At 45.5% G+C, this 24545-nt stretch overlaps 1 protein-coding gene and 1 long non-coding RNA gene across 2 annotated transcripts in view; one reads left to right on the top strand and one right to left on the bottom strand.

The window, feature by feature from the left end:
• Positions 1 to 11885, bottom strand: part of LOC138283717 (uncharacterized) — a 383289-nt gene extending 371404 nt beyond the window's left edge. Inside the window, exon 1 of the long non-coding RNA XR_011201294.1 lies at positions 11689 to 11885. This is a non-coding gene — a long non-coding RNA (uncharacterized lncRNA). The remainder of the gene's footprint in view (positions 1 to 11688) is intronic.
• Positions 1 to 24545, top strand: part of LOC138283715 (embryonic protein UVS.2-like) — a 630013-nt gene that overhangs the window by 95670 nt on the left and 509798 nt on the right. The window lies entirely within an intron of this gene.

Raw genomic sequence — 24545 nt, 5'->3', positions numbered from 1 at the left:
CCTACTCATTTAGCCGGGCATACTCTGGATGGCATCTTCACTACAACTAACACTCTCCTCATAGGGGAATGTAATCAACTAGATTGGACTGATCACAGTTTTATCTCGTTTGAGATAATTCAGAAGGGCCAAAATAAATCTTTTCACCCTCATATCATGACTTATAGGAAATGGGATCAGATAAAGAGTGAAGATCTCTCTGCCATCCTAGAGGCTACTCATAGAGGGCCTTTGGAAAGAACTGGCTCCCAAGTTGCTGATTTTATTGAACTCTGTGGCTCCTTTGAAGGCAGTTTATCTCACAGAGGGGACAAGAGCATCTGTCCCTTGGTTCTCTCCTGAATTGAAGACTCTCCAAAGGGACTGCAGAGGACAGGAAAGGAAATGGAAACTCTATCCTAGCCTGTCGGAAAGCATTAAACTGAGGGAAAGAAAAAATCAATACAAATCAGCCGTTAGACAGGCTAAGACCGTTTATTTTTCTCAGAAAATATTAAATGCAGCAAATTACCCCCAAGAACTGTTTAAAACAGTTAAGACCCTCTCTACTCCCTCGGTACCTCAAGGACTAGACAACTCGCACTCTTTCTGTGATAGGATAGCTAGTTTCTTCAACGACAAGATCACCAAAATCCATTCTGGTTTTCAGGACTCTCAATTACCTATGAACGACCATGACTCCTGCCTCTGCCCAGAGCAGAGGGAGATTCCCGCACTGGAGCATTTTGCACCATTAACTTCTGAAGAAATTAAAGTCCTCCTATTTAGGACTCACTCAGGGTCCCCTGCCGACCCTAGCCCCCTAGGGTGCTACAGCAGGTCTGTGACTCGGTATTAGGACCGTTGGAGAAGATGTATGCAGAAGTTCTTGAACGGGGTGGGTATCCATTGGAATGGAAAGAAATGGTAATTGGTCCCATAAAAAGAAAATCCGGGGGGTGACCCAAAAGACCTTAAGAATCTGCGCCCAATCGCTCTTTTACCCACAGTAGCAAAAATATTAGAGAAACACTTAAATCAAGAGCTTACTTCTTACTTGACAACTCACGACTGCCTAGACAGATCCCAACATGGGTTCCGAAAACATCATAGTACGGAAACTGCACTGCTGGCAACTACTGACTCAATCAGAAAACAGGCGGATGCAGGTGGGGGCGCAATCCTAATCCTGCTGGATCTGTCGGCTGCTTTTGATAACATCTCGCCCCTTAGATTAACTGATCGTCTCTCCCAGGTTGGACTGAGAGGACCAGCCTTAAATTTACTTACATCTTTCTTCCAGGATAGATCACTATTAGTAAAATGCGGTGATTATACTTCGGCTCCATTTCAGCTTCCATGTGGAGTTCTACAAGGATCCCCTCTAAGCCCGTCTTTGTTTAATTTGTATGTCGCACCTCTGGCGGACATGGTGCGCTCTTTTGGATTTCAGGTGTCCTCCTATGTAGATGACACACAAAAGATTGATTCCTTTCAAGACAAGTCTCGGGACATAGCTAAACAATTTCAGTCCTGTATGATAGAAGTAAAAAACAGGGTGGACCAAAACTGGCTTAAGATAAATGGGGACAAATTTGAGGTCATTATCTTTGGGGCCAATTAATCTATTTGGGATTCAAACTGGTGGCCTGAGTCATGTGGGACATTACCAGTCCCCTCGGCCGCAGTTAAATATCTTGGAATTGTCTGTGATTCTGCCTTAACCTTCGATACCCAGGTTAATAAAATCACCAATTCATGCATTTGGATTATTAAGATGCTCAAGAAAATCCTCCCTTTCATACCACAGGACCTTAGAATAACAGTAGTTCTAGCCCTGATTGGATCTAGGGTGGACTACCGTAATGCTCTGTATCTTAACATCAATCAAGCATCACTAAATAAGTTACAACTTATTCAGAATCAAAGTGCGCCTCTGGTACTGGGTTTAGACAAGTTTGCATCCGCCAAAGAGAGTTTGAATGAACTCCATCGGCTACCGATTAGGAAGTGCATTACCTTCAAAACATTGTGCTTGGCTCATTAGGCCCTTTATTTACATGGTCCATACTCACATCTTCCATCTATTAAATGGTACACGTCTGGGCGGACCCTCAGATCAGCCGATCTTAGGTTAGCCTACGCTCCTAGGACTAAGAAAGTGAAATGGGGGGACAGAGCTTTCTCAGCAGCAGCTGCCAAACTATGGAATTCCCTCCCCCTTAAAATTAGAAATACTCCATTTCTTTTGCCTTTTCGCAAACAAGTCAAAACTTGGCTATTCCAGTCTTAATTAAGAGCGGCAGTAGAATCCTTGTTTTGCCTTCTTAGCGCTTTGATACCTCCAGTCGAAATGCGTTTTACCAAATACACTATACATACATACATTATCCCCGTCAGATTTATATTTCAGCGGCTGAGATATCCTCCACCGCTGTGACGGAGTAATCTGTTGGTCGAAATCTAAATCAGTCCCTTTGTGTTTGCTCTCGTTTGGCGGATTAAAAAAAATATATGATTCCGCGAGAACCCTGTGAGACAGCAGCAAAAATTGCCCTTTTCTTCTATGTTAGGTCCAGTGGTGGTCCTCCCAGTTTTCCACCTGGGGCATATGTGTTTTTTTTCCCAAACGTCAGGACAGGGGACTAAGGCCCATATTTATACCTCAGGTTGTCTAATTTGCATATTTTTTTTTTAATGCAAATTCCACGCAGACCTAACTCCATATTTATATTTTGACATTATACACTTCTAACGTCAGAATATAGGAGTTTGCACCATTTTTTGATGCATGCATCTACCTTACGTCAATGAGATGCAAGGTAGGTGTTCTCATCTAACAAATGGTGCTATCCCCATAGCCCAATTTTTATCCCCTGTGGTAAAATGACGCACAGGTGGGAGGAGGAGCTAAATAATGGTGCAAAGCATTATTTAAAGCCTGAGTCAGACCAGGCGTTAGGGGACCTGTGGACCCATTTCCATGGTTAAACACCATGGAATGGGTTCACCGGCGCCCTCCCCAAGCCCCAGGAACACCCCCACCAGAGGACCGGAGGATGAGGGACCCCATCCCAGGTAAGTACAGGTAAGTATTTTTTTATTTGTTTTCTTACCATCAGGGGCCCTAACTTGGGGCCCCCTGTATGGCACAGGGTGCAATGGCCATGCCCAGGGGACACTTGACCCTTGTGCTGGCCACTGGGGTGGTGGGCATGACTCCTGTCTTTCCTAAGACAAGAGTCATGTTTTTGGTGGTTGAGCGCCAGGAAATTGCACTAGTCTGGTTAGAGGCATTTTTTGGCCTCTAACCAGGCTAGCGTCGTTTTCTGACGCACAACCGCCTCCTTTCCTCACGCCATCCCCACCCGGCTAGCGTCTTCTTCTAGCTCAAGGTTAGCACTGGCTTGCGCCATTCAATAAATATGGCGCCCGTCTGACGTTGTTAAATGACGCAAGCCGGCGCTAAACGTTTTGCCACAAAACTGTGTTAGCGCAGTTTTGCAGCAAAAAGCATAAATATGGGCCTAAGTCCCAGAGTCCTGTAATGGCTGACAGCAACATTTTTCTGATCTTGCTGGCAGCCAATCAGAGCACTCACTCCCAAGGTAGTCTGACTCCTGCGGGAGCAAATTGGCACAATAGAAATAAAGCTCCCAGGGCCAATAAAAATGCTCTATTTTTTTAACTGGTGCTCCCACAAATCACTTCAGCCTCTCACAGACCCAAACGTCCAGATATATTTGAACCTAATTTCTCAAAAACTACTGAACAGGTTTACACCAAATCACAAAAAGCACAATCTGCAGACCAATATCTAGCTTTCTGCCAAATTTGCTGCAAATTATGTTCAGCAGTGTTTGATGTAGCCCTGGCTAAAGAAGTCTATGGAAAATGCATGGAGATTTGTGTTTCGGGACCCCCTTTTTCTTGGCCACCGATTGACATCTCACTAAGTTACAGGGATGTTATCCATAGGAAATATATATTTTTTTAAAACATAGAAATTCACTGAAAAAAACAAAGGTTTTAGGGACATTATAGTTAGGTTCTGATTGTACTCGCACAAAACCTTAGAAATTCAGCAGTTACATTTATTTTAAGTAACTATAACTCAGACCCTTAGGTAACTATAACCTGCGCCCCGCCACGGCGGCCTTCCTCCTTCAGTGACAATCCTGACCAGATCACACCACTTGCTTGACCCACTCTGGTACATGGGGTCATCATCACTCCACTGCACATGGGTTCCAATCAACCCAGAAGATTCTTTCACAACAGCCCCTCCTGGCATAGAAGTTTGCCGGGTCACCACCATATACTGGCTACAGTCCACTCAACGCGGCAATTCATCCACAGTGGCTCCTCCTAGCATACAAAGTTGCAGGTCTGTCAATCCATATGGGTGATAACCCGTTCAACACAGTGATGATCACAGCTTTCTTTATGACTGTCCCTCCTGGCATACAGGGTCTTACTTCACAGGGGGAATGATGACCCAAGCTACACAGCCATGATCAGGGCTCTCTTCTTGGAAGCCTGCCTCTGGCATACTAGGCTCGCCAACTATTCCATGCACATGGGCAACAACCCAATTGGTGCAGCAGCCATAACCTCACACCTCACTAAGGGAGTACTAAGGGAGTCCACTCGACAGGATTCCCCACTGGATCTTGCTTCCTCCAATGCTCTCCTCTTTCTCACAGGCACTTTGTTCTTGGCAACAGTCAGGCACTGGTGCTCCAGTGCAGGTGGTCTTGGATTACCTGAGTGATGTGCCCTCACTCAGCTGGGAGTCTCACAGGCCTTGCCCCCCCCCCCAGTCCGGTCACAGGCAGAAGTCTTGCAGAGCCTCTCCTGGCACAACCACACTGGCTGCTTGATAGCTGATAATTTTGGGGGTCTCAAGCTCCCCTTATAGTACCTTTCCAGACATTAAGGGGGACATTCCGACCCTGGCGGTCCATGACCGCCAGGGCCGGGGACCACGGAAGCACCGCCAACAGGCTGGCGGTGCTTCCAGGGCCATTCTGACCGCGGCGGTAAAGACGCGGTCAGAAAAGGGGATCCAGCGGTTTCCCGCCGGTTTTCCCCTGGGCCAGGGAATCCTCCATGGCGGCGCTGCTTGCAGCGCCGCCATGGGGATTCCGACCCCCTTCCCGCCATCCTGTTTCTGGCGGCTTTCACCGCCAGGAACAGGATGGCGGGGAACGGGTGTCATGGGGCCCCTGGGGGCCCCTGCACTGCCCATGCCAGTGGCATGGGCAGTTCAGGGGCCCCCTAACAGGGGCCCACCATGATTTTCACTGTCTGCTTAGCAGACAGTGAAAATCGCGACGGGTGCTACTGCACCCGTCGCACCCCTGCAACACCGCCGGATCCATTCGGAGCCGGCTTCTATGTTGCAGGGGCTTTCCCGCTGGGCCGGCGGGCGCCCATTTGGTGGTCGCCCGCCGGCCCAGCGGGAAAGCCAGAATGGCATCCGCGGTCTTCTGACCGCGGAGCGGCCATTTGGCGGTGACCGCATGGCGGGCGGCGACCGTCGCCCGCCGCGGTCAGAATGACCGCCTAAGTGTGATTTAGAGTCTGATGAGCCTTTGACATTTATTTTGAGGTTTATTTGGGGGTCTGCTTCCTTTTTTTATGCCCTTTCCTTTGTTCTCCTTTCCTTCTGAAAGCAGTCTATCACAGCAGGATTGCCCTCCAAGATAGGCCAAGGGAGTGACTAGAGGATTACACCTGGATGTCAGCCATAGTTATATGTGTACCGTAAGGTTACTCCAGGACCTCGGCCCTACACTTTATGAGATGTGCCCAGACCCCTTTCCCTGTGATCTCTCACTGAGTCAAGGAGCACCCTTGGAAATGTACTCTTGGCTCTCCCTTGCTCAACTGTGTCCAACACAGTTTACAGGAATGCAGACATACACAAATCTTTGTAGGAAAATTCCTCTACCTCCTTTCCGCATGGTCGTCCAGTCACCCCTGGGTCTCCTAAAATCTTTTATGTTTTGTGCCTTTCACAGGTATGCATACGCCTAGCACATGCACAAATTGGTCAACCCTGCCGCATAATTTGGTCCTCTCCTTCGCATAATTCCAGTGGCCCTGCATACAACTAAAGCACTTCCATTTACCTTCTTCCTCTATCTGCAGCAAAAAAATAAAATATTGTCATTTATCATTCTAATTTAAATCTCCCATGCTAATTAGAATAGAAGACCACTTTCACCGCCCCACCATCAGAGTTGCTGGCTGACTATTGCTCAAGAGGGCAAATTAAGTTGTGTAACGTGCAACATAAGAGAACACGTATACTACTTAAAATGTTTTTCTCTTACAAACTTTAAAACGCTGACACACAAAAATAGCTCATTGTTTATTGTAGCGATCTTGACTTTAAGGGTACTTGTGACGGGCATTCAGTGTTAAACATGTGAGCTTCAACTTTGTCTTACAGCAGAGACATCCTAAACACATATGTTCTCCAAGTGACAAGCTTATGCGAAAGGATACGCTTATGGGGAACTTTGGTCATTTATGATGCCAGGATTGTTTCCCTTTCAGTGATGAGATCAGCAAGTCAAAAACGGACAGTTCACATGCTGCCGCACCCTTATACTAGTGAAGACTTGGCAGTGTGAGGCAGCACAGGAGACTGCCACTAAGGCACACTTCAATGTGTTACAAAATGCAATCATTTAAATTAAAAAAGCAGACACATTGAGAAAGTTGTGCATCGGAAGAAAAGTGCCACACAGCAATTGTCCCGCTCCCAATAAAGCCCCACTGCAGTGCCTGATGTCTGTCTTTGTACGTGACGTCAAGGCTCACCTCACTGCCTTTCAGGTTCTCTATGTCCATCTTCTGCCAAGGTTCTGCAAGCTGAGCCAGTGGCATCTTCTAAACCAGAGGTCTTCAAACTTTTTTATACTGAGCCCCCCTTCTAAACATTTTTAGGAATTTAGCCCCCCCACCACCTGACACAAATTTCTGGAAGCTGTTACTTTGCATCATCGACGGCAACCCCCACCCGCAGAGTCCAGATCATATATGGGAAACATTATTATACAAATTCAGAGCGTCTAGTAATCTGAAGGTTTAGGAGCACCAGTGGCTAGGTGACAGATACACAGTTCAAATGAAAAGCCTCCAGGAAAATGTTTGCACAGAACAATTTACAATGTGGCTTCACTTTTCACTAAGACACAGAATTTGACATAATACTTTTAAAACTAATGTGACAGGTGTGCCTGTTTTTCACCACAGAGACGGTCAATTTGTGGATGAATTTTTGCTACTGGCAGCCTGAGGTTGTGCCCACTTCCAGTCTTGAGCGATACTTAGTCTTCAATACCGCAAGTGCTGAGAACCCAATCTCGCATAAATATGATGTGCTGAAAGGCAAGAGAGTTTTGATAGCACTTTCCCTCAAAGCTGAATGTTCTGCAGGCATTTTCAGCCAAAATTCCCCCAAGGAGAGTTTGCTAAATTGCATCTGCAGTGTGTGATCACTCTGGAGATCAATTAGTTCTTCCTGCATGCGAACTGGGAGAAGGATACCCCCATCTGCCAGAAATGGTTGAAAGACCCAGTCATTAATATGATTGCTTTCCTCAGGAAAATACTTGTGAAAACTGTCGCTGAGTGATGTCAGGTGATTTATTAACTCTGCAACATTTTGAAGGTTATATTCTGTTTCCTCAAGAGCATCGGCTAAACATGGAAATGGCTCAAACTGGCCAAATTCAATTAGTCTCCTCCATAATTCCAGCTTCTTCTTGAAAACAGATATTTTTTATTCATGGTAAAAGAAGTGATTTCAGCTCCTTGCAAAGATTGATTCAGGGAATTTAATGCACAAGCCAGTGGGGACTACATAATTGTTCTGCTTTGCAGGGGTCCAAATCCAGAAGAAATTGCCGTACATCATTCCTTAATTCAAAAATGCGATTCAGCACTTTTCCACAGGATAGCCATCGGACTTCTGTGTGAAGCAGCAAGCGATCATGTTCAGCTCCTATTTCTGCACATAAAATTGCAGATCTTGTTGGGTGGGTCTTTATGAAATGAACTATTTTAACAGCAGAATTCAATACATCCTGAAGTTCACCATCCATGTTTCAGACAGCAAGGGCTTCCGGTGTATCATACAGTGGGTCCACAGAATATGTGGAGCCGCTGTCAACACTTTAGCTTTTAGGCCAGCTCTTGCACCACACATGGAAGGAGCACCATCTGTGCAGATTCCGACACAGTTTTCCCATTTTAAGCCATGAAGACCCAGGAAGTCATTGATAATGTCAAATAAGTCAGATGCTGTTGCTCGTCCCTTGATTGGCTTGCGGAATAAAAAGTCTTCCAATATTACTGTCTCATAACAGTATCGGACATAAGCAATTAAATGTGTTGCCTTTGACAAGTCAGTTGCTTCATCCAACTGCAAAGCAAACCAACTCGATTTCATCCGAGCTATTAGTCCATGGATATCTTCTGACGTGTGAGATGCAGGGGCAAACTGTTGTGTCTGAGATAGGTATTATTTTGAACTTCTCTGCTGCTTTTTCACCAATCATTTTTGTACCCACGTCAAGAATTGCTGGGAGAATCACTCTTTCTCCATCTGTAAAGGCTTTTTGTTTTTGGCAATATGGTATGCCATTTGGTAAGATGCTTTCAATGCATTTGCTGTGGTGGAGGCCACATTTTTCATGGTTTCCTTCTGTTGAGTCATGTCTTGCAACTTCCTTGCATAAAACTCGCTACTCTTTGCTACTATAGACCCATGCTGTGTTTCCAAATGACGCCTCAGTTTTGTTGGTTTAAAGCTGTCATTAGCTAAGGTCATACCACAAACCACACACCGTGGCCTATTTTCTCCACTAACAACAATGCAGGTGAAACCAAAGTCCAAATAGGAGGCATCATACTTCCTTAATTTCACAGTTTTTCTTTCTCCATCTGTTCCTGTTTCGGCCTTTTGCTTGGGAGCCCTACTGTCTTTTGGCAGCAGAAAACAATCCATGTCTGATGTGTGCTTTACCTAAGACACAAAATGCCAAAGCTGCATGTTAATGAACAGCACATGACTGCAATTTTACAGCAAGTAGAATAGGTTTTTAAAGTCTCTACAAAAATATTTTCTTCTATGTAAAATAAAATATGGATAAAAGAATAGTTCCATGGTGTATGGATAAACATTAATTCCAGCTGATTCCAGCTGATTCCAGCTTGCGGTGGGTCCTCCCAAAACTGCTGCAGTATATTTACGCACATACCGCCAATGAGGCTCTGCAAGTTACTTTTTCAAAATTTAGTGAGGTAATACTTCAGCACTGCCCCTTCAGCCATCACTCAAAAAACATCTATACCTTCTTATTGCAATACCTTCCTTGGGCAGATTGGATTCCACTCCTGATGATCCTGCTGTTCGAACAGCAGTCCCCTGTCTAGTGATCAAGTGGCTTTTTCCCTTGCAACAATGAGAGAAAGTTTAAGAAATGTTACTGGCATGTTCCCGTGTGAGGCACCATTACAGCTCCCATGGAGACCACAATGATAGTGATGGGTAAGGGAGTGAATGACATGCCTACACATTTGCTGCTGCCTGGTCCGAAAGGCCAATACAATTATGCAGTGATATGTAAGTAATATGAAGTCCTGAGTGCCGATAAGATAAGATTTCTATGAAATAAAGTTAAGACTTTGAATTCTGGCAGGGCCAGAATAGCCTTCCATTATTTCAAGTGTGATCCTTCATATAATTCCTAGCAGCTCCTTCACTTCATTATCCTCCACACACACTCCTTTAAGCACAGAATTTGCTTTACTTTGTCAATATTTCAACAGCAGTCTATTTCCTTCACACACTTTTGCATGGAATCACAATTAAAACTGGAAAATGTGACTACTGAAATTTGCGCTCTGCAGAGGCCAACAGTGGTATGAACATGTATTCTGAACAACTTTATGACCCAGTGACAGGCACAGTGAAAACTTTTCACTACCTTTTAGTGTTAACTCCAGAGGTCCCAGTCTTGGTCCATGTGTCAGTGGTGCCAAAGAACTACTTTTATCATTTTTGCACAGCTCACACATGCCTTCCTTTTTTCAACAATCCAGCATGTGGGTGCAATATTCAATGTGTTTGTCAATTCTTACACTCACTGCTGCCAACTTTGTGATTACTGGCATCAATCTTCTGGCTAGATTCCCAACATATTCAGAACACAAATGCCCAGATGATTTTTTTCTTGTGTAAGCATGGACCCATCTCTGATAGAAACAAGAGTTCTATATAATTTGCATTGGGCCCTGGCTTTTACTTGTGGGCCTATGCCATATTGCTGTGGGAAAGCCAGGGCCAAAAAGCACTTGGCGTTTCCAAAGTCCAAATGTGGCTGCACTAACGCTGCAACTATAGGGGTGTGGAGTTCTGATGCAATATAGATGAGGTATCTGCACAAGAATTGGCTACCTCGGACATCTGCATCCCACTGAAAAGTCCAATCCAAGGTGAATAACAGCTTTAACAGAAGGAGGGAGATACCCCATCCCTGCGGACCAGTATGCCATGTTCCATTAGCCATGTTTTTGTGATCAGAAATTCTGTTTTTGATGGGCTCAATTTAAGAAAACTATAAACCATCCATTAGCGTACACCTATTATGACAACAGCTAACCCAACATGCGTGGGACACTTGCTGGTGTAGGACAGGAGGGTGCCTTTAATAACATGTACGTCATGTTGAAGAGGAAAATGGTTCTAAAGCCATTTTAACATTAACCCTTATGCGCTTCATCTCCGTTCATGACTTTTCCTATTATAAATACGGTCCCGGTTTTATGGTATATATTTATTTAACATTTCCATCTGTATTTATCCATATTTATTTTTCGGCCCTCTTATTAGTATTTATCCATATTCATTTTGTGTTTTTTTAATAAATGATGTCACAAAATGTTATATTTCCACATTTAATTAACTGATGAACATTCATTTATACTTTGATACCTTTCGCATTTTTGCTAATTTAAAAGACATAATTGTAATTCATGAAAGACAGCATGGAGAGTTGCTCACAAGGAGCTCAATGTTCAATATTTTTCCACTTTTAAAAATAAGCACATACAGAAAACATTGTTTTCTGTCTGTATTTATCTTTAAAAATCAGTAAAAACAGAAAACTGGGAGCCTTAATTATAAAATAAACACTGACCTTACATTGAGTGTGCGTTGTTGTTGTATTTTGTTTATGATGGCACCACAAGCCCTGATAGAAAAGGGAATTAAGCTAGTGACATTGCAAACGTAATTAAGGCATGCAGCAGGTGCTGTAAGGCAGTTTCTTAATCATTACATGAAATATGGAAAAGCTGCACACAAGTTCACCAGAACATGGACATGCCTCATATAAGCAAAATAAAACTTGGCAGCTATTATATCGCATTTACAGACAAACATAAACCAGTCTCCAGGATCCAAGGATTTGCAGGTTTTACTGGCACACATTGCCAGGCTAAGCCCTGCTCCGATTTGCAATTTAGATTAGAGCATGTGTGAGGCAGAACAATAAATATAAAAAAAAAACGAGAGCTGGGGCCACAAAAACGAAAATCAGCAGCCCTGGACCAAAATGTAACATCCTCTTCTCTACAATAGCAGGGGGAAAAATGTTCAAAGCCTTTTAAAAAGCTGTTAACGCTTACCTGCCTGTGTAGAATCCAGCCGATGGAAACTCCCTCGCAGCCAGACAGTGAAAACCAGAAGGGGCGACGCTAAAGATAAATCAAAGTATCCTCAAAGGTGAAGGCAGCAACCAGGAAGAGACGTGAGGTGAAACAGGAAGCGAAGTGCAGCAGTGAAGAAGCACTGTTCTAGCAGCCAATTTGCAAGCTTTATGCACCAAAATTCCCGGCACTTCCTGCACCTGTGCTGCTGGCTGTCCATTTCATTGGTGAAACGTCAGTGCTGATGTCATTGCTGATGGTGCTGCAAGCTGATTGGCTGCTGTGCATTTTTACACCAATCAGAGAGCCAGTTTTCAAAACAACTGAAGAAACAGAAGAAAATGTGCTTTCTACATCGAAAGCAATAATGGGAGCTGAACAGGTGAGGTGGAGTACGCGCCCCCCCTAACCAGATGCCACGCCCCCCTGGGGAGCGCGCCCCACACTTTGAAGACCTCTGTTCTAAAGCAAACAGGATGAACAAAATCCACGGGTACAGAGTGACTAGCAAGTGCAACTTTTCTTCCTCTGACTCTTCAAGAGACCGGCCAAGCCCCTCCTGCGCGAGATGCTCTTGCGAAGGAAGAAGGAACAGAAAAAACAAGATAAACAATGGGAGGTGGCGGGAGCGGAGAATTTACAACACGGTTAGCATGAGGTGGAGAAGAAGGGCTAAAGGCAACATAGACAACGGGTGAATGAAAAGTAGGGCGCGGACCGGCAGTCAGAGACATGGAGTAGAACACGAGCAAAAAACTAACAAAAACAAGTTGAGGAAAATGAAAAAAGTAGTGCATTGATACTAACGTATATGGCAGATTGTGCAATAATACAAGTAACAGGGTCAGTCTCCAGGGCGAGAGCAAAACAGCCAAATGGCGGGACAAACGTAAAGCATTTACCAATGAAACCAAAGGAATTTTGGAAGTTAGGCCAAGGAGCGAATGAAAGTGATTAGTGTGGTGAAAGCCCACAGAAGTAGATTGCAACATATCAAGAGACAGCACATGCGTGCTTCCTAGGTTCGACCTAAAAAGCACTATGACAGAGCCAGCGTTGACCTTTTTGTAGTGCTTTTTTGTCTTTAAGCTATGTGGCACAGCAACCTGCACTGCTGTGCAACATATCTAAAACAAAGAGGGGGGCCAAGCAACATGAGGGAAGTGTGGAGGGGGGAACAGCAACAACACAGACAGTGGGAGGGGGCCAGGGGGCTTCAAGCAACAGGAGGGAGGTGCAGGGAGGAAGCAGTAATCCAATGGACAGGAGGAGTAGGGCAAGCAGCGGGAGGAAGGGGCAAGCAACACGAGGAGGTGCAGAGGAGGAGGGAGCAGCAACACAATGAACAGCAGGGGCTAGCAACATGAAGGAGGGGTGAGGGTAAGGCAAGAGTCCAGATGGTGGTGAGGGAGGGTGGATGGAATGCAGGGATATTCACTCTCAAGAGTGCATGTTAAAAAAACAACCTGCAGGAGCAGATACTGACTGCAGACAGGAAGCTGTATTTGGTCCATGCTCCAAAGCAGGGACAAACACTGGAAATGCCTGGAGGAAGCAGGAGGCGCTGACCAATAAGAAGCAAGGGAACAAGAGTAATGTTGATGGCAACCAGTGGTAAGTAATGGGCAGAACCTAAGCTTGTGTTAGGATTTTTTTGTTTACAAAAGATTTCGCCGACAGCTCATGTGCTGTTGTCACAGGCAAAAAGTAAACAATATACTGAGAGAGCCCATTTGAATTCTCCACCTCAGCTTCTTAGTCAAATTGGACTGACTTGAGGGCAACACTATCATGTGAAGGATGCACTAAGGCTAGGTTTGCGTAATGCATGTGGTCCTTGATATTTCATTCACCACATTCTGCATTCTGGGACTTGCAATCCTTGTTATGTAAAATAGAAAAATTACTTGACTCGGATACAAAGAAAAGGAGGACTGAATAAGCTACTTAATAATGATATGGGACACCTTGACAGCTCTTTAGATGGATGGGGAAAGCCACTTATGTGGGATAAAATACTCCTGCATGCATATTTAAAGGGTATTTACTTGTGGCCTCTTAAGTAAGTGGTCACAGAACTTCTCTGGGCCTTGCAATATCATTATTATGTACAACGCGAGGGAGGGGTACATACATGTTGTACACATTACCTTTCTACAGTTAAAGTAGGTTTTCAATATCATCGTAACGTATGTGAGATAGTTCAGCAGGTTGGGTGTATGTGGTGGGTATCTGTATGTAATCAGACCACCTTAAAGGTCAAAATCCTCACTTTGGCACCTCTGAGGGTAACTAAATTAGCACGAGTTAAAAAAAGCATTGCTGATAAAATGTTTCACACAACACTTTTACCATATTTCTTGCATAGTAAATCCAATGTGTTACTACTACCTAGCACAATCACACACTTTTTCGGTCTCTCAAAGCCTGAGTCTGCAAGGCATGGCATCAACCCTGTAACATGTAGTCCTCACACAAATTTCAATAGTAAGTATAATTTAAATAACGTAACAAAAATAGTTCCCCGATTAGCACAGTTTGGTAGATTTGGTACTAAATACGTGTCAACGTTAAACCACGTTTCTAGCCCCAGGCTTTCACTTAACACCGTGCATTCTGGAAGATGTAGTCTGAATGTCACCTTAAGCGGCCTTCAGAAAAAATAGATTCATGGTGATACTGAGGCTCAAGGCAACCGAGAACTAGATGTTTCAACGCTGTTAATATTATTGTGTAAAAAAAGTTGTAAAGAATAGCAGCTACCCAGAAATACACAAAAGCAATGACATTCCTACTGAATTGAGCGAAGGCAGGGTTTCGTCTCTTCAGCCCTTTCACCCAACCCCCCACCCCTCACTCTTTGACTGGATTAGTAGGGGTTAATACAGAGAGGAAGTTGGCACATTTAGGGCCAGATGTAGCAAAGGTTTTTACCCATTCTGTGTCTATGGGAAAAAGTGTTCGTACATATGGCCCCTAGTCCGGATGCGCAGCGACTAGTGTCTGGCCTAAAAACACACATGATAATTTCTGTCTTACCAACGCATTTCAGTTCTTTAAAAACGTCTACATGTTGCTGAATTGCAGCTCCCATGCCCATTGTCTTCTAACGTACCTGGAAGCTTACGTGTGGCTGATAGGAGCACAGATGAATGCTTTCTACGACAAACAGCGTGGAAAGAACATACAGAGCTAGCAAGCTACATTACCCAGCAATTCGGCGACAGACTCAGACGAAGTCAGTGGAAGAAGCCCTGACAGAAAAACCTAAACTATTGCACAGAAAACAAGGGTGTTCAAATAGTTTGAACCTCATGGAGTCATCATCCATCTGTACATCCATCCATCAGCACACCAAATGCACCCATTCACTCATGCATTAGTCAATCCACATGCTTTCTCAATGTCCCTACATCTGCAGTTTAATCCCATGGGTAGTCTTTAGATTTGTTTAAAACTTGCAAAACCAGCGCTTTTCCTATTACAATGTCTAAGCGTCATTTTCTGTGATTCTCGGTGCGTGTCTGTAGGTGCCAGTGTTTGTACGTGTGCCTTCTGTGTGTTCAGCCTGTAGGTGCCTGAGTGTTAAGTTTTATGACACATTGGAGTATCAACTAGGCCCAATACTACTCACTTAGGCGTTACAATAATACAAGTGACACACAAGACACCCCGCTGGTTGATGGCCATGAGGGAAGCTCCCCTGGCCTTTTTATTAACACTAGTTAACGTCACCGGTTATATCATTCACGAATTACGCTCTGGGGGAAGCTCACTCAACCTCCCTCCACTAGTGACAAACACAACATGTACCTTCAACGTTTCTTTCTGCATTTGTGTGTATTTTTTTAAGTGTGTACCTGTGTCGTCAGTTTTTGTGTGTGTGTGCGCGCACGTGCTCTGCGTGTGCGGGCTTCTCTGTATGCTCCTGTGTATGTGCGCGTGCCTAATTCCTTTAGAACCGAGCAGCCCCTTAGTCGCCCCAGTCAATGGGGAGTAAAACACGAGACTGTACATCATTGTCATACTTAATACCCACACATACTTACATTCTACATACACACATACATACCCTATTAATAAACGTATGTTATGCAGACATGCACATGCACGCATACACAGACGCACACCCACAGACACGCACTGACAGACAGGTATAGGCACACACACAGTTGTATAAACACACAAACAAATGTATTTAAGAATGCTAACACTAGTGGACAAGATGTGTTTTTCCTCTCCAAATTATGGCCTTGAAAGGTGGAAGCAGACAATAAACTATATGAAGTAACTCAAAAGAGTTGATGGAAAATATAAGATAGAAATAAAAAGATAAAAGAATTAACTGTCCTACAGCAAACTTTGCTTTTAGAACCATTGTTGTTGGCTGAACCTTTCAGTAAACCTATAAAAATGTGAGAAAACTGGCTTCAAATAATTCAAGGGATTATTCCTGAAAACAACAAGCAAGGACAGGAAAGGGGTGGTAGGGATGGGCAGACACGAACAGGAAACCCCGGGGCGGGCAGAGGGTGCTGGGGGACGGCAGTGCAAGTCAATTCAAAGCGCCATGGCTGCCATGAGCACGAAGGAGAGACACAGAAGAAAAAAGTAGTTTGTCAACAGTAAACAATATGGGCAACCATGCAATAATCCATGTAGAAGGGTCAGTCTGCAAGGTGGTAACAAAACCGCATCAAGGCGGGATAAACGTAAAGCATTTACCAATGTCATGAAGGGATTTTTGAAAATCAAGCCCACGAACAAATTAAAGTGATGGGCGTGAGGTGGGCGTGGTTAAAAGCCCACTGAATACTTACAACAGGTTGAAAAGTGCTTGCGCACCAAACCTAAAAAGGACGAGTTCACTCCAACTGATCACCACACACTAGTACTGCTTAACGTCTGGCAAAGGCAGTAGCCTTTCACCACTATGAGGGTTTTCACTTTGGGTGCCCCTCCTGGTTCAAAAAGACTGCAATTCAAGAGACAGCCCTATGTCATGACGCACATGCAAGATCTGTGTTCAACAATGACAACAAAAATCAGCATGAGGGATCGAGACATAATTACAGTTGGTGCACATGGCAGGGGTGCACGCACTTCCATCACCATGCAGAGGACTTTTCTGTCCCAACATTTGTTTTTACAGTTTCTTCACTATCCCACAGTCTAATCTGGAGATTAATATAGCAAAAACCATGAGACCTGGGGAGATTAAGCATAGCATTTTCCATCTGTATGGAAAGTAACAAATGTTTTTAGTAAAGTAACTGACTCGTTCCATCATACAGAGCAAATAATAAATTATGACCTCAATGCTTTTTTTTTAACCAACAAGCTATCTTAGACAAAAGAACGTGGAGGGTTTCTTGTAGCTTCTTATTCATAACCCAGACTCTAATCCTTATAAATATTACTTCAAAAGTACTTCCACTGACCTTTAATCAGGTGTCAACCAATCTTTCTTCCACCTCTTTTAAACAGTGGTATGACTTGTCATACTGAGTAGGGGAACCATTTGGGCTTACTTCCACAAGGGTGTCATCAGCATACAAGAGATTTGATAAACCCCACCTATGTGTGCTCTTTGAGAGCATATAAAAAAGCAAGGCGGTAGGTAGATTGATTGTAACATTGTCATCTTTTTTTTTTTTTTTTTTGAACATGCCCAATTTAACAGCTGAAGAACATACTGACCAAAGGGTTTTAAACATGAACAGAGGGTATTTATTGACTCCTTCTAGGATGGAGTGTCCCTGGTGCAGGATGGGAACCCAACTGAATCAAAGGCAGAGGTCAGACAAAGGAGAAGTGGGATGATTGCTGACCTGTGTACATCATTTGACAGATACTATCAGTACTGTCAAATAGGCCTATTTCTTTCCTTTGTTTCTGGACAGAATCTACACAGCCTATAATGCGATTATCCACCTGAAGTAGTAATTACCTTATTAATACTATTTCCAGTATTTTACTTGAGGCCAGACATTCTATAGTGGAATCGTTACTGGTTATATCATCACAATTCAGTTTAGCCTTTTTTGTAGACTTGCTACAATCAGCATCAGTTGCTTGTGGCAGACACTACTACACATAAACAACTTCAGGTCAACCACTTGCTCATGATTAGATATTTTTCTTGTCTATCTCTGCTCTTTATTGGATGACTGATCCACTGCTGAAATCATAAAACTATTTCTATCTTTTGCTTTTAGTCAGTAGAAGCGATTGCACCATGCAAACAAATGTGAATCACAAGAGTGGGGTACCAGTTTCATTTTAGAAAGTATTTATACAAATTTGGTTAAATGGTGTACTTGGAGCACAATGAGTCTAAGGAATTGATAAATAATGAATGGGAAAGGTTTTTCAAGACGTGCTGCAGAAATGTCATGAAAAGTAAACCAGTCGGTCTTGATATGGTTTACTTTCCAGCCCAATACTTTGCCCTGGAAAGTTGCCCTTTATGTAGTGCAGGGAAGCATTCCAAGAGTGGTATTTGGACATTTCAACACTAGAAACCATAGGTAATGACATAAAGTCAGATCTACAAAGATTGCCAGGCCAGACTTTGTCCCTCATTATGAACTCAGCAGTAAGCACAGCCGACTGCCGTAGAGACGGTGAACAGAAGACCGCCAGTGGCGGTGGACTGCACACGCCAAATAATGATGCCAAAAAGTTAAACCACCAAAAATCCTGCAACCTTCACCCACAGCCAGGGCATACGACGGCGGAAAGGCAGTACACTACATTCCACCACCTCTATGCAGACAAACTCTCCGTCCACCAAATAATGATGCACAGATCAGCGTGGCGGATAGTGAATGCCAAACGACAATTGGCGGTACGGACTACCACTGCCAGCAATGGTACCCACCAACAACAAATGCACGCATTGGCAAGTCTGAAACCCACACACCTTACATACATCCACAACACTATAAAACACTCACATACACAGCCCACAATCCTTTGCATCGCCAATAGCACGACTGAAATTGACAACACAACACGCATACACTGAACTGAACCCAACATCACACAAGTCACACACACAAATACACCACCAAAACACATACACACCCCAAACACCATCATAAGCCACACACACAACCACACAACAGCACCCTCACCAATACACCCACAACACATCACCCACAAAACACACCATGGCACCCCCTAAGCACCCCTGCTTCACAGACAGGGAGCTAAGGACCATGGTGGACGAAATACTCAGGGTCGAGCCTCAACTATTCGGGGCACAGGTTCAGCAGACACCCGTGGCCAGGAAGATGGAGTTATGGCAGCGGATAGTCAACAAGATCAACACAGTGGGAAACCATCCACGCACAAGGGACGACATCTGGAAGAGATGGAACGACCTGCGCGGGAAGGTTCGGTCAATAGCATCCAGGCACAATATCGCCGTACAGAAGACAGGTGGTGGTCCCCCACCTACTCCCCCCGAATACACCGACTGAGAGGAGAAGGTCTTGGCTATCCTGCACCCGGAGGGCTTCAACGGACTCACTGGAGGACTGGACTCGGGTAAGTCAACTATAATACCTTAACAGTCACCACACCTGTAATGCATGTATCACCCCATCCCCTCACTACCACCAGGACCTCATCCTTTACCCAGTCCACAACACCCACATCCTAGTTCCCTGCATGACCACAATCCCACAAACAGCTCTCCATCCAGTACCCTGTGCACAGTCACCTACCCCTGCATGGAAACCAGTTGCACTACAGCACCTACAATGCACCTCCTCCCCCCCCATAAAATGCAACTAAATGTACACAAAGGGACTTTGCATGCCACAACAGGGGAATATAACCATCAAATAGGGCAGAGCAGTGCAGCAAATGCCGATAAAGTACCTGACACCCACCTGTCTATTCCCCCACAACAGGCACCACCACCCATGGCACCCAGAAGGAGAAGTCAACGAGTGCCAGCCCTCCACCTGAAGACAGAGGCCCCACTCAGGAGATTGCAGAGGGATGTCTGGAAATAGAGGAACTCCCTGGCGCATCACACAGTCCTGGACTGTCAACCTCCAGGAGCCCCACCCAGGACACCACTGACACCCCTACCACCCAGCCACCATCATCAGCTCTGGCCAAAAGACCCCACACCAGTGTCTCCCGGCCACGGACTTGCGGACCACATATACAGAGGCCAGAGTCTCCTCCCACCAACAGGCAGGATGATGAAGGGCCAACTGGAAGTGGGACTGCCAGACCTGTGCAGGGGGCACAGGCACAGAGGGCTAGGGCCAGTGGGAGGGCATCAGCAGCCCAGTGGGGTGGCCAAAGGAGGAATGCTGCAGCCCAGGAGGTGATATCTGAGCTCCTGGGAGCATACCACCATACCCAGGACAGGATGGGCCAGATCCTGGCCACCCTGGAGCAGAATCAGGGGCTGCAGATAGCACACCACCAGGAGGCCATGGAGCAATGGAAACAGCTCAATGTCACCATGGCCATTGCAGGGAGGGGTGCTGCTGCACCAGTACCACAGCCAGCCTGAGCCCTCCACCTACCTGCAAGCCCTGACCACTAGCCAGAGCACTGCCCTGCCATCTACATCTGCAGGAGCTACTGGACTGGTGACACTGTCAAAGGACATACAGGAAACCAGCACCCCTACCCCTGCAGCCCAGCTGCACCTTTGCAAACATGCCCTCAGACCCAGATATACCACTGAAGCACCAGCCAAGGCCAAGCCCAGCGCCAGGAAGAGACTCTGCCCTGAACTGTCTCCTGTGTGTGCCACTGAGCTACCTTGTTGACATGCCACTGCCATCACACCATCTTCCAAAGGACACATGGACCAAAACACAGTGCTACTAACAGCTGAGCATATGTATCTGAGCATGTATTTGCACCATGGACCCACTCTCTTTCACTGTCCCAACACATGTATATTTTGCCATTTGATATATACACTTATGCACCCAAATGTATGTCCCTCGTCAATATGAGATATGAATTGTGAGTGTGTATGTACTAGCCAGTTAATATCATAATCACACCTTTATTGCAGGAGGGGAGTGTGGTGTCTGAAGTATGTCACACTGTACCTACTTTCGGGTTCCCTGGCACATGCCACTTCAGTCATCATTTAGCATTGTCACCGACAAAAGACACCACAGTACTTATTACATGAGCCAGATTGTAAGTATGCAGTGAAGACATCAGCATCTTTGAACAGTACCTTAGAGTCACTGGAAGTAAAGGCAGATTAGCTGGGTCCTGGAGTTGAGATCTTCCCCCTCTTTTTCCTCACCATCACTCTCATCCCCTTTCTGAGGTTGCAGGGCTGGTTGGACAGCACCCTCCTCTTCCAGAAGGGGGATAGAGCTTTACTCACAGCCAAGTTGTGCAGCATGCAGCAGGCCACCACTATCTTACACACTTTGTCAGGGACATAGCACAGGGATCCCCCTGAGAGATGGAGGCAATGAAATCTAGCCTTCATGAGACCTATTGTGCGCTCAACCACCCTCATAGTACGCCCATGGGCCTCATTATAATTACTCTCTGCATCTGTCCTGGGATTCTTTACTGGTGTCAGAAGCCATTACAAGTTGGGGTAGCCAGAATCACCTGCAAAAGTGGTCAAAAGAAGACTTGAACAAACTGCCTTTACATGCATACAGCCTGGGTGTCAGCAATGTACTAACCAGTGTCATACACACTCACCTATGAGCCAAATTCTCTCCCCTTGTTGTTATTCCATCATGTGCGGCACACTGCTGTTTCTCAGGACAAATGAATCATGGACTGAGCCTGGGAACCTGGCATTGATGTGATATGTACTGATGAGCAGTACACACCAATTGTACATTCATGGAGTGATAGTTCTTACGATTCCTATACACCTGTTCATTTACTCTTGGGGGTATGAGAGCTATGTGGGTTCCACCAACGGCACCTATCACATGGGGGATATTGGCAAAGGCATAAAATCCAGATTTGATGCCGGGGAGTTGGGGAAACTAGACATATGTTTGCAAGTGTTGAACGTAGGCATCCAGGAATCTGGACAGGATTTGTCTAAACATTGGCTGTGAGACCCCTGCAGCCATGCCCACTATCACTTAAAATGAGCCCGTAGCCAAAAAATGGAGCACAGATAGCACTTGCACAGTTGTAGGGATGGCATGCGGATTTCGATTTGCCAGTTTCAGAACAGGATCCATTAATGCACAGAGGTCATGGATTGTAGCTCTATTGAGTCTGTAGGTGATAATGATGTAACGTTCCTCCAAAGTTTCCAGATCTACCCGGGGTCTGTATACAGATGGGGCCCTCCCTCGCCACATGGGTCTGTACCTATGGGGTTGGAAAGAACACATTCTGAGTGTCAACTTACACTTGCATCCCAGGTTGTCACTTTTGTTTCCAAAATGCAACACGTTGGTAACACACACAAACAGGAAGAATGAGCTACACCATCAGGCAAATGTGTGCCGAGTTAACTCTGTCATAATGGCATCACAGTGTGGACACACTTCCAAAGATGGGTACATGTGAGGATTATAGAATGATGTCAGCAAGCGACAAAGGGGAGAGAGACTGGGGTCCCGGATGAGGCCCTGGCTAGGCTATTGAGACGTGGTGGTAGTAAAATTGCAGCCTCCTGCCATCCAGGTATGATAGAGTGGAAGTGACTTAATTCCGCTGGCATTATTCGTCATGGCCGAAGGCGGTGTTCACCGCCGTGCACCTGATCATTGTATTACATGGTTGTCAATGGGGAACCTCGGCCAATCATGATTGCTGCCGGCGGTGACGGAGCACACCGCCGCGCTACCAACGCCATTTTGTCACACCCTTGACACTTGACTCCTGATTCCCGGGAAGGGTAGTACTCCACTGCATGTGTTGCTGTGTTCTGACTCTGGTCCCTGAGATGGCACGGGTTTCAGGGGAATGGGCTCCGGCCTTCACCGCGGAGGAGCTTGAGAAGCTGGTGGATGTGGTCCTACCCCTGTATGCAAAGTTGTATGGCGACCAGAGGAGCAGGTGAGTTGGCATCTGTCATCCTTAGATGTGTGTGAGTGTGGCCAATGCCTGTGTACATGTGGGTTTGATGTGTGACTGCCCAGCCGTAGTTTGTCCGGCACGTTCTGCCTGTGAGTTGAAAACATGCATGTCAACAATGGCCATTCCATATGGAATGACATGGCATTTGTATTCAGTGCACACATACTGACACCTGTTTATTTGCTCTGTGTCCCATGCAGGTCAGCGCCCATCAAAAGAAAGGCCTGTGGCAAGCCATCGCCAAGGAAGTGCGGACCCTAGGGATCTACAAACGGCAGAGCACCCACTGCAGGAAGCGGTGGGAGGACCTGAGGCACTGGGTCAGGAAGACCGGAGAGGCCCAGCTGGGGAAGGCCTCCCAGTGAGGAAGGGGTGCCCGTTCACACACATCCACACCACACACAAGCATACTTTACAGGCACCTGCATCCACGTCCGGCACACCTACACCTAGTACGAGCACTCCCTCAACCTCCACTCCAAGACCTGCCTCCAAATCCCCTCCAACTGCACCTCAGAAGCTTTTCCTCTCCCGTGTTGACCTGTTTGAACCCACTGGCCCACCCAGTCTTGTCCCTAAAAGTGCCCATGTCCTTGCCCAGTCCACTCCTTCCTCGTCCAAATCTGCCCCAGTCCACCCTTCCCATTCCTGTGCCCCTTCCCCAGGGAGGAAGAGGCCCCATGTTGCCCCAGGTCCCTCTGCCACTCCCCAGTACAAGCCCACTCCCCACCCCTTCCAAGGGCAAGCCCAAACCCCCTCCACCTCCAAAACTTAAGCCCAAGCCCCCCTCCCCCCCAGACGTAAGTCCACACCTCCGCCACCCCCTGCCCCTGAGGTGCCTGGCTGCCCCATTGATGTCCCTTTCGAGTGGAGTACCCTTTGCACATGTGGGAGTCAAATTCAGCCTATGTCGACCCTTCAGGGTATTTCCAATGGACTGGCAAATGGCCTTATTTGGACATGACTTATTTTGCTGTAAATTCAATTTCAGTGCCTAGTAGTGCTGTTGGCACACTATAGTGACGTTGTTCAGAGTTTCACTGTGGGGATGTGGTGTGCACATGTGTGTACTTTGGTGCAGGACTTTGTTGCCTTGTGTCTGGTAAGTACATCTTGTTTTGGTATGTTTGGCTTGGGATGTGGGAGGGGTTGGGAGTGCTTTGCAAGGTTTGTACAATTCTTTAGTTATAATCCTTTTTATAGTTCATAAACATCTGTATTTATAAACAGCCAAAAGGTTTCTCAAGGAGAATCCTCTTTTTTAAGTCTTGCTTTCTTTTCATTGTCAAAAGTCCATTTCTAGGAATAAGAACTTTTTAAATTTGGATATCCTGTCTATGTTTGAATTTAAAGATCAGAGATTTAAGTAGTTTTATAAGGTTTACGAGGAAGACCTCCTATGGTACACCAGTGTCATATATGAGTTCCCTAATCCATCTGTTCTATTTCAAATTAGATACTTTAAATACATCATTCGAACCTGGGACCAGATGTACAAAGTTAAAAGTTGCAAAAAGTGGTCATAAATAATGCACTGACTCCTTACAAATGAAAAAGAATTTTACAAATCAACCTATGTACTGATAGGTCTTGTTCACAAAATTCTGAATTGCAGTGGGTATCAATTCAACCTACCTCATCAATATTCAGGAGGTCCGTTGGAAATTGTGACTCACTACAAATGGATGGCATTACAGGGATGGTGGCCTTTTGGGGTGAGAAGGCCTCCGTGTCTCTGATTACATTTAAACAAAGTATTCTTTCCTTTTATT

This window comes from Pleurodeles waltl, chromosome 3_1 (assembly GCF_031143425.1).
Source record: "Pleurodeles waltl isolate 20211129_DDA chromosome 3_1, aPleWal1.hap1.20221129, whole genome shotgun sequence".
NCBI lineage: Eukaryota > Metazoa > Chordata > Amphibia > Caudata > Salamandridae > Pleurodeles > Pleurodeles waltl.
This window is presented reverse-complemented; position numbering and strand designations above follow the sequence as displayed.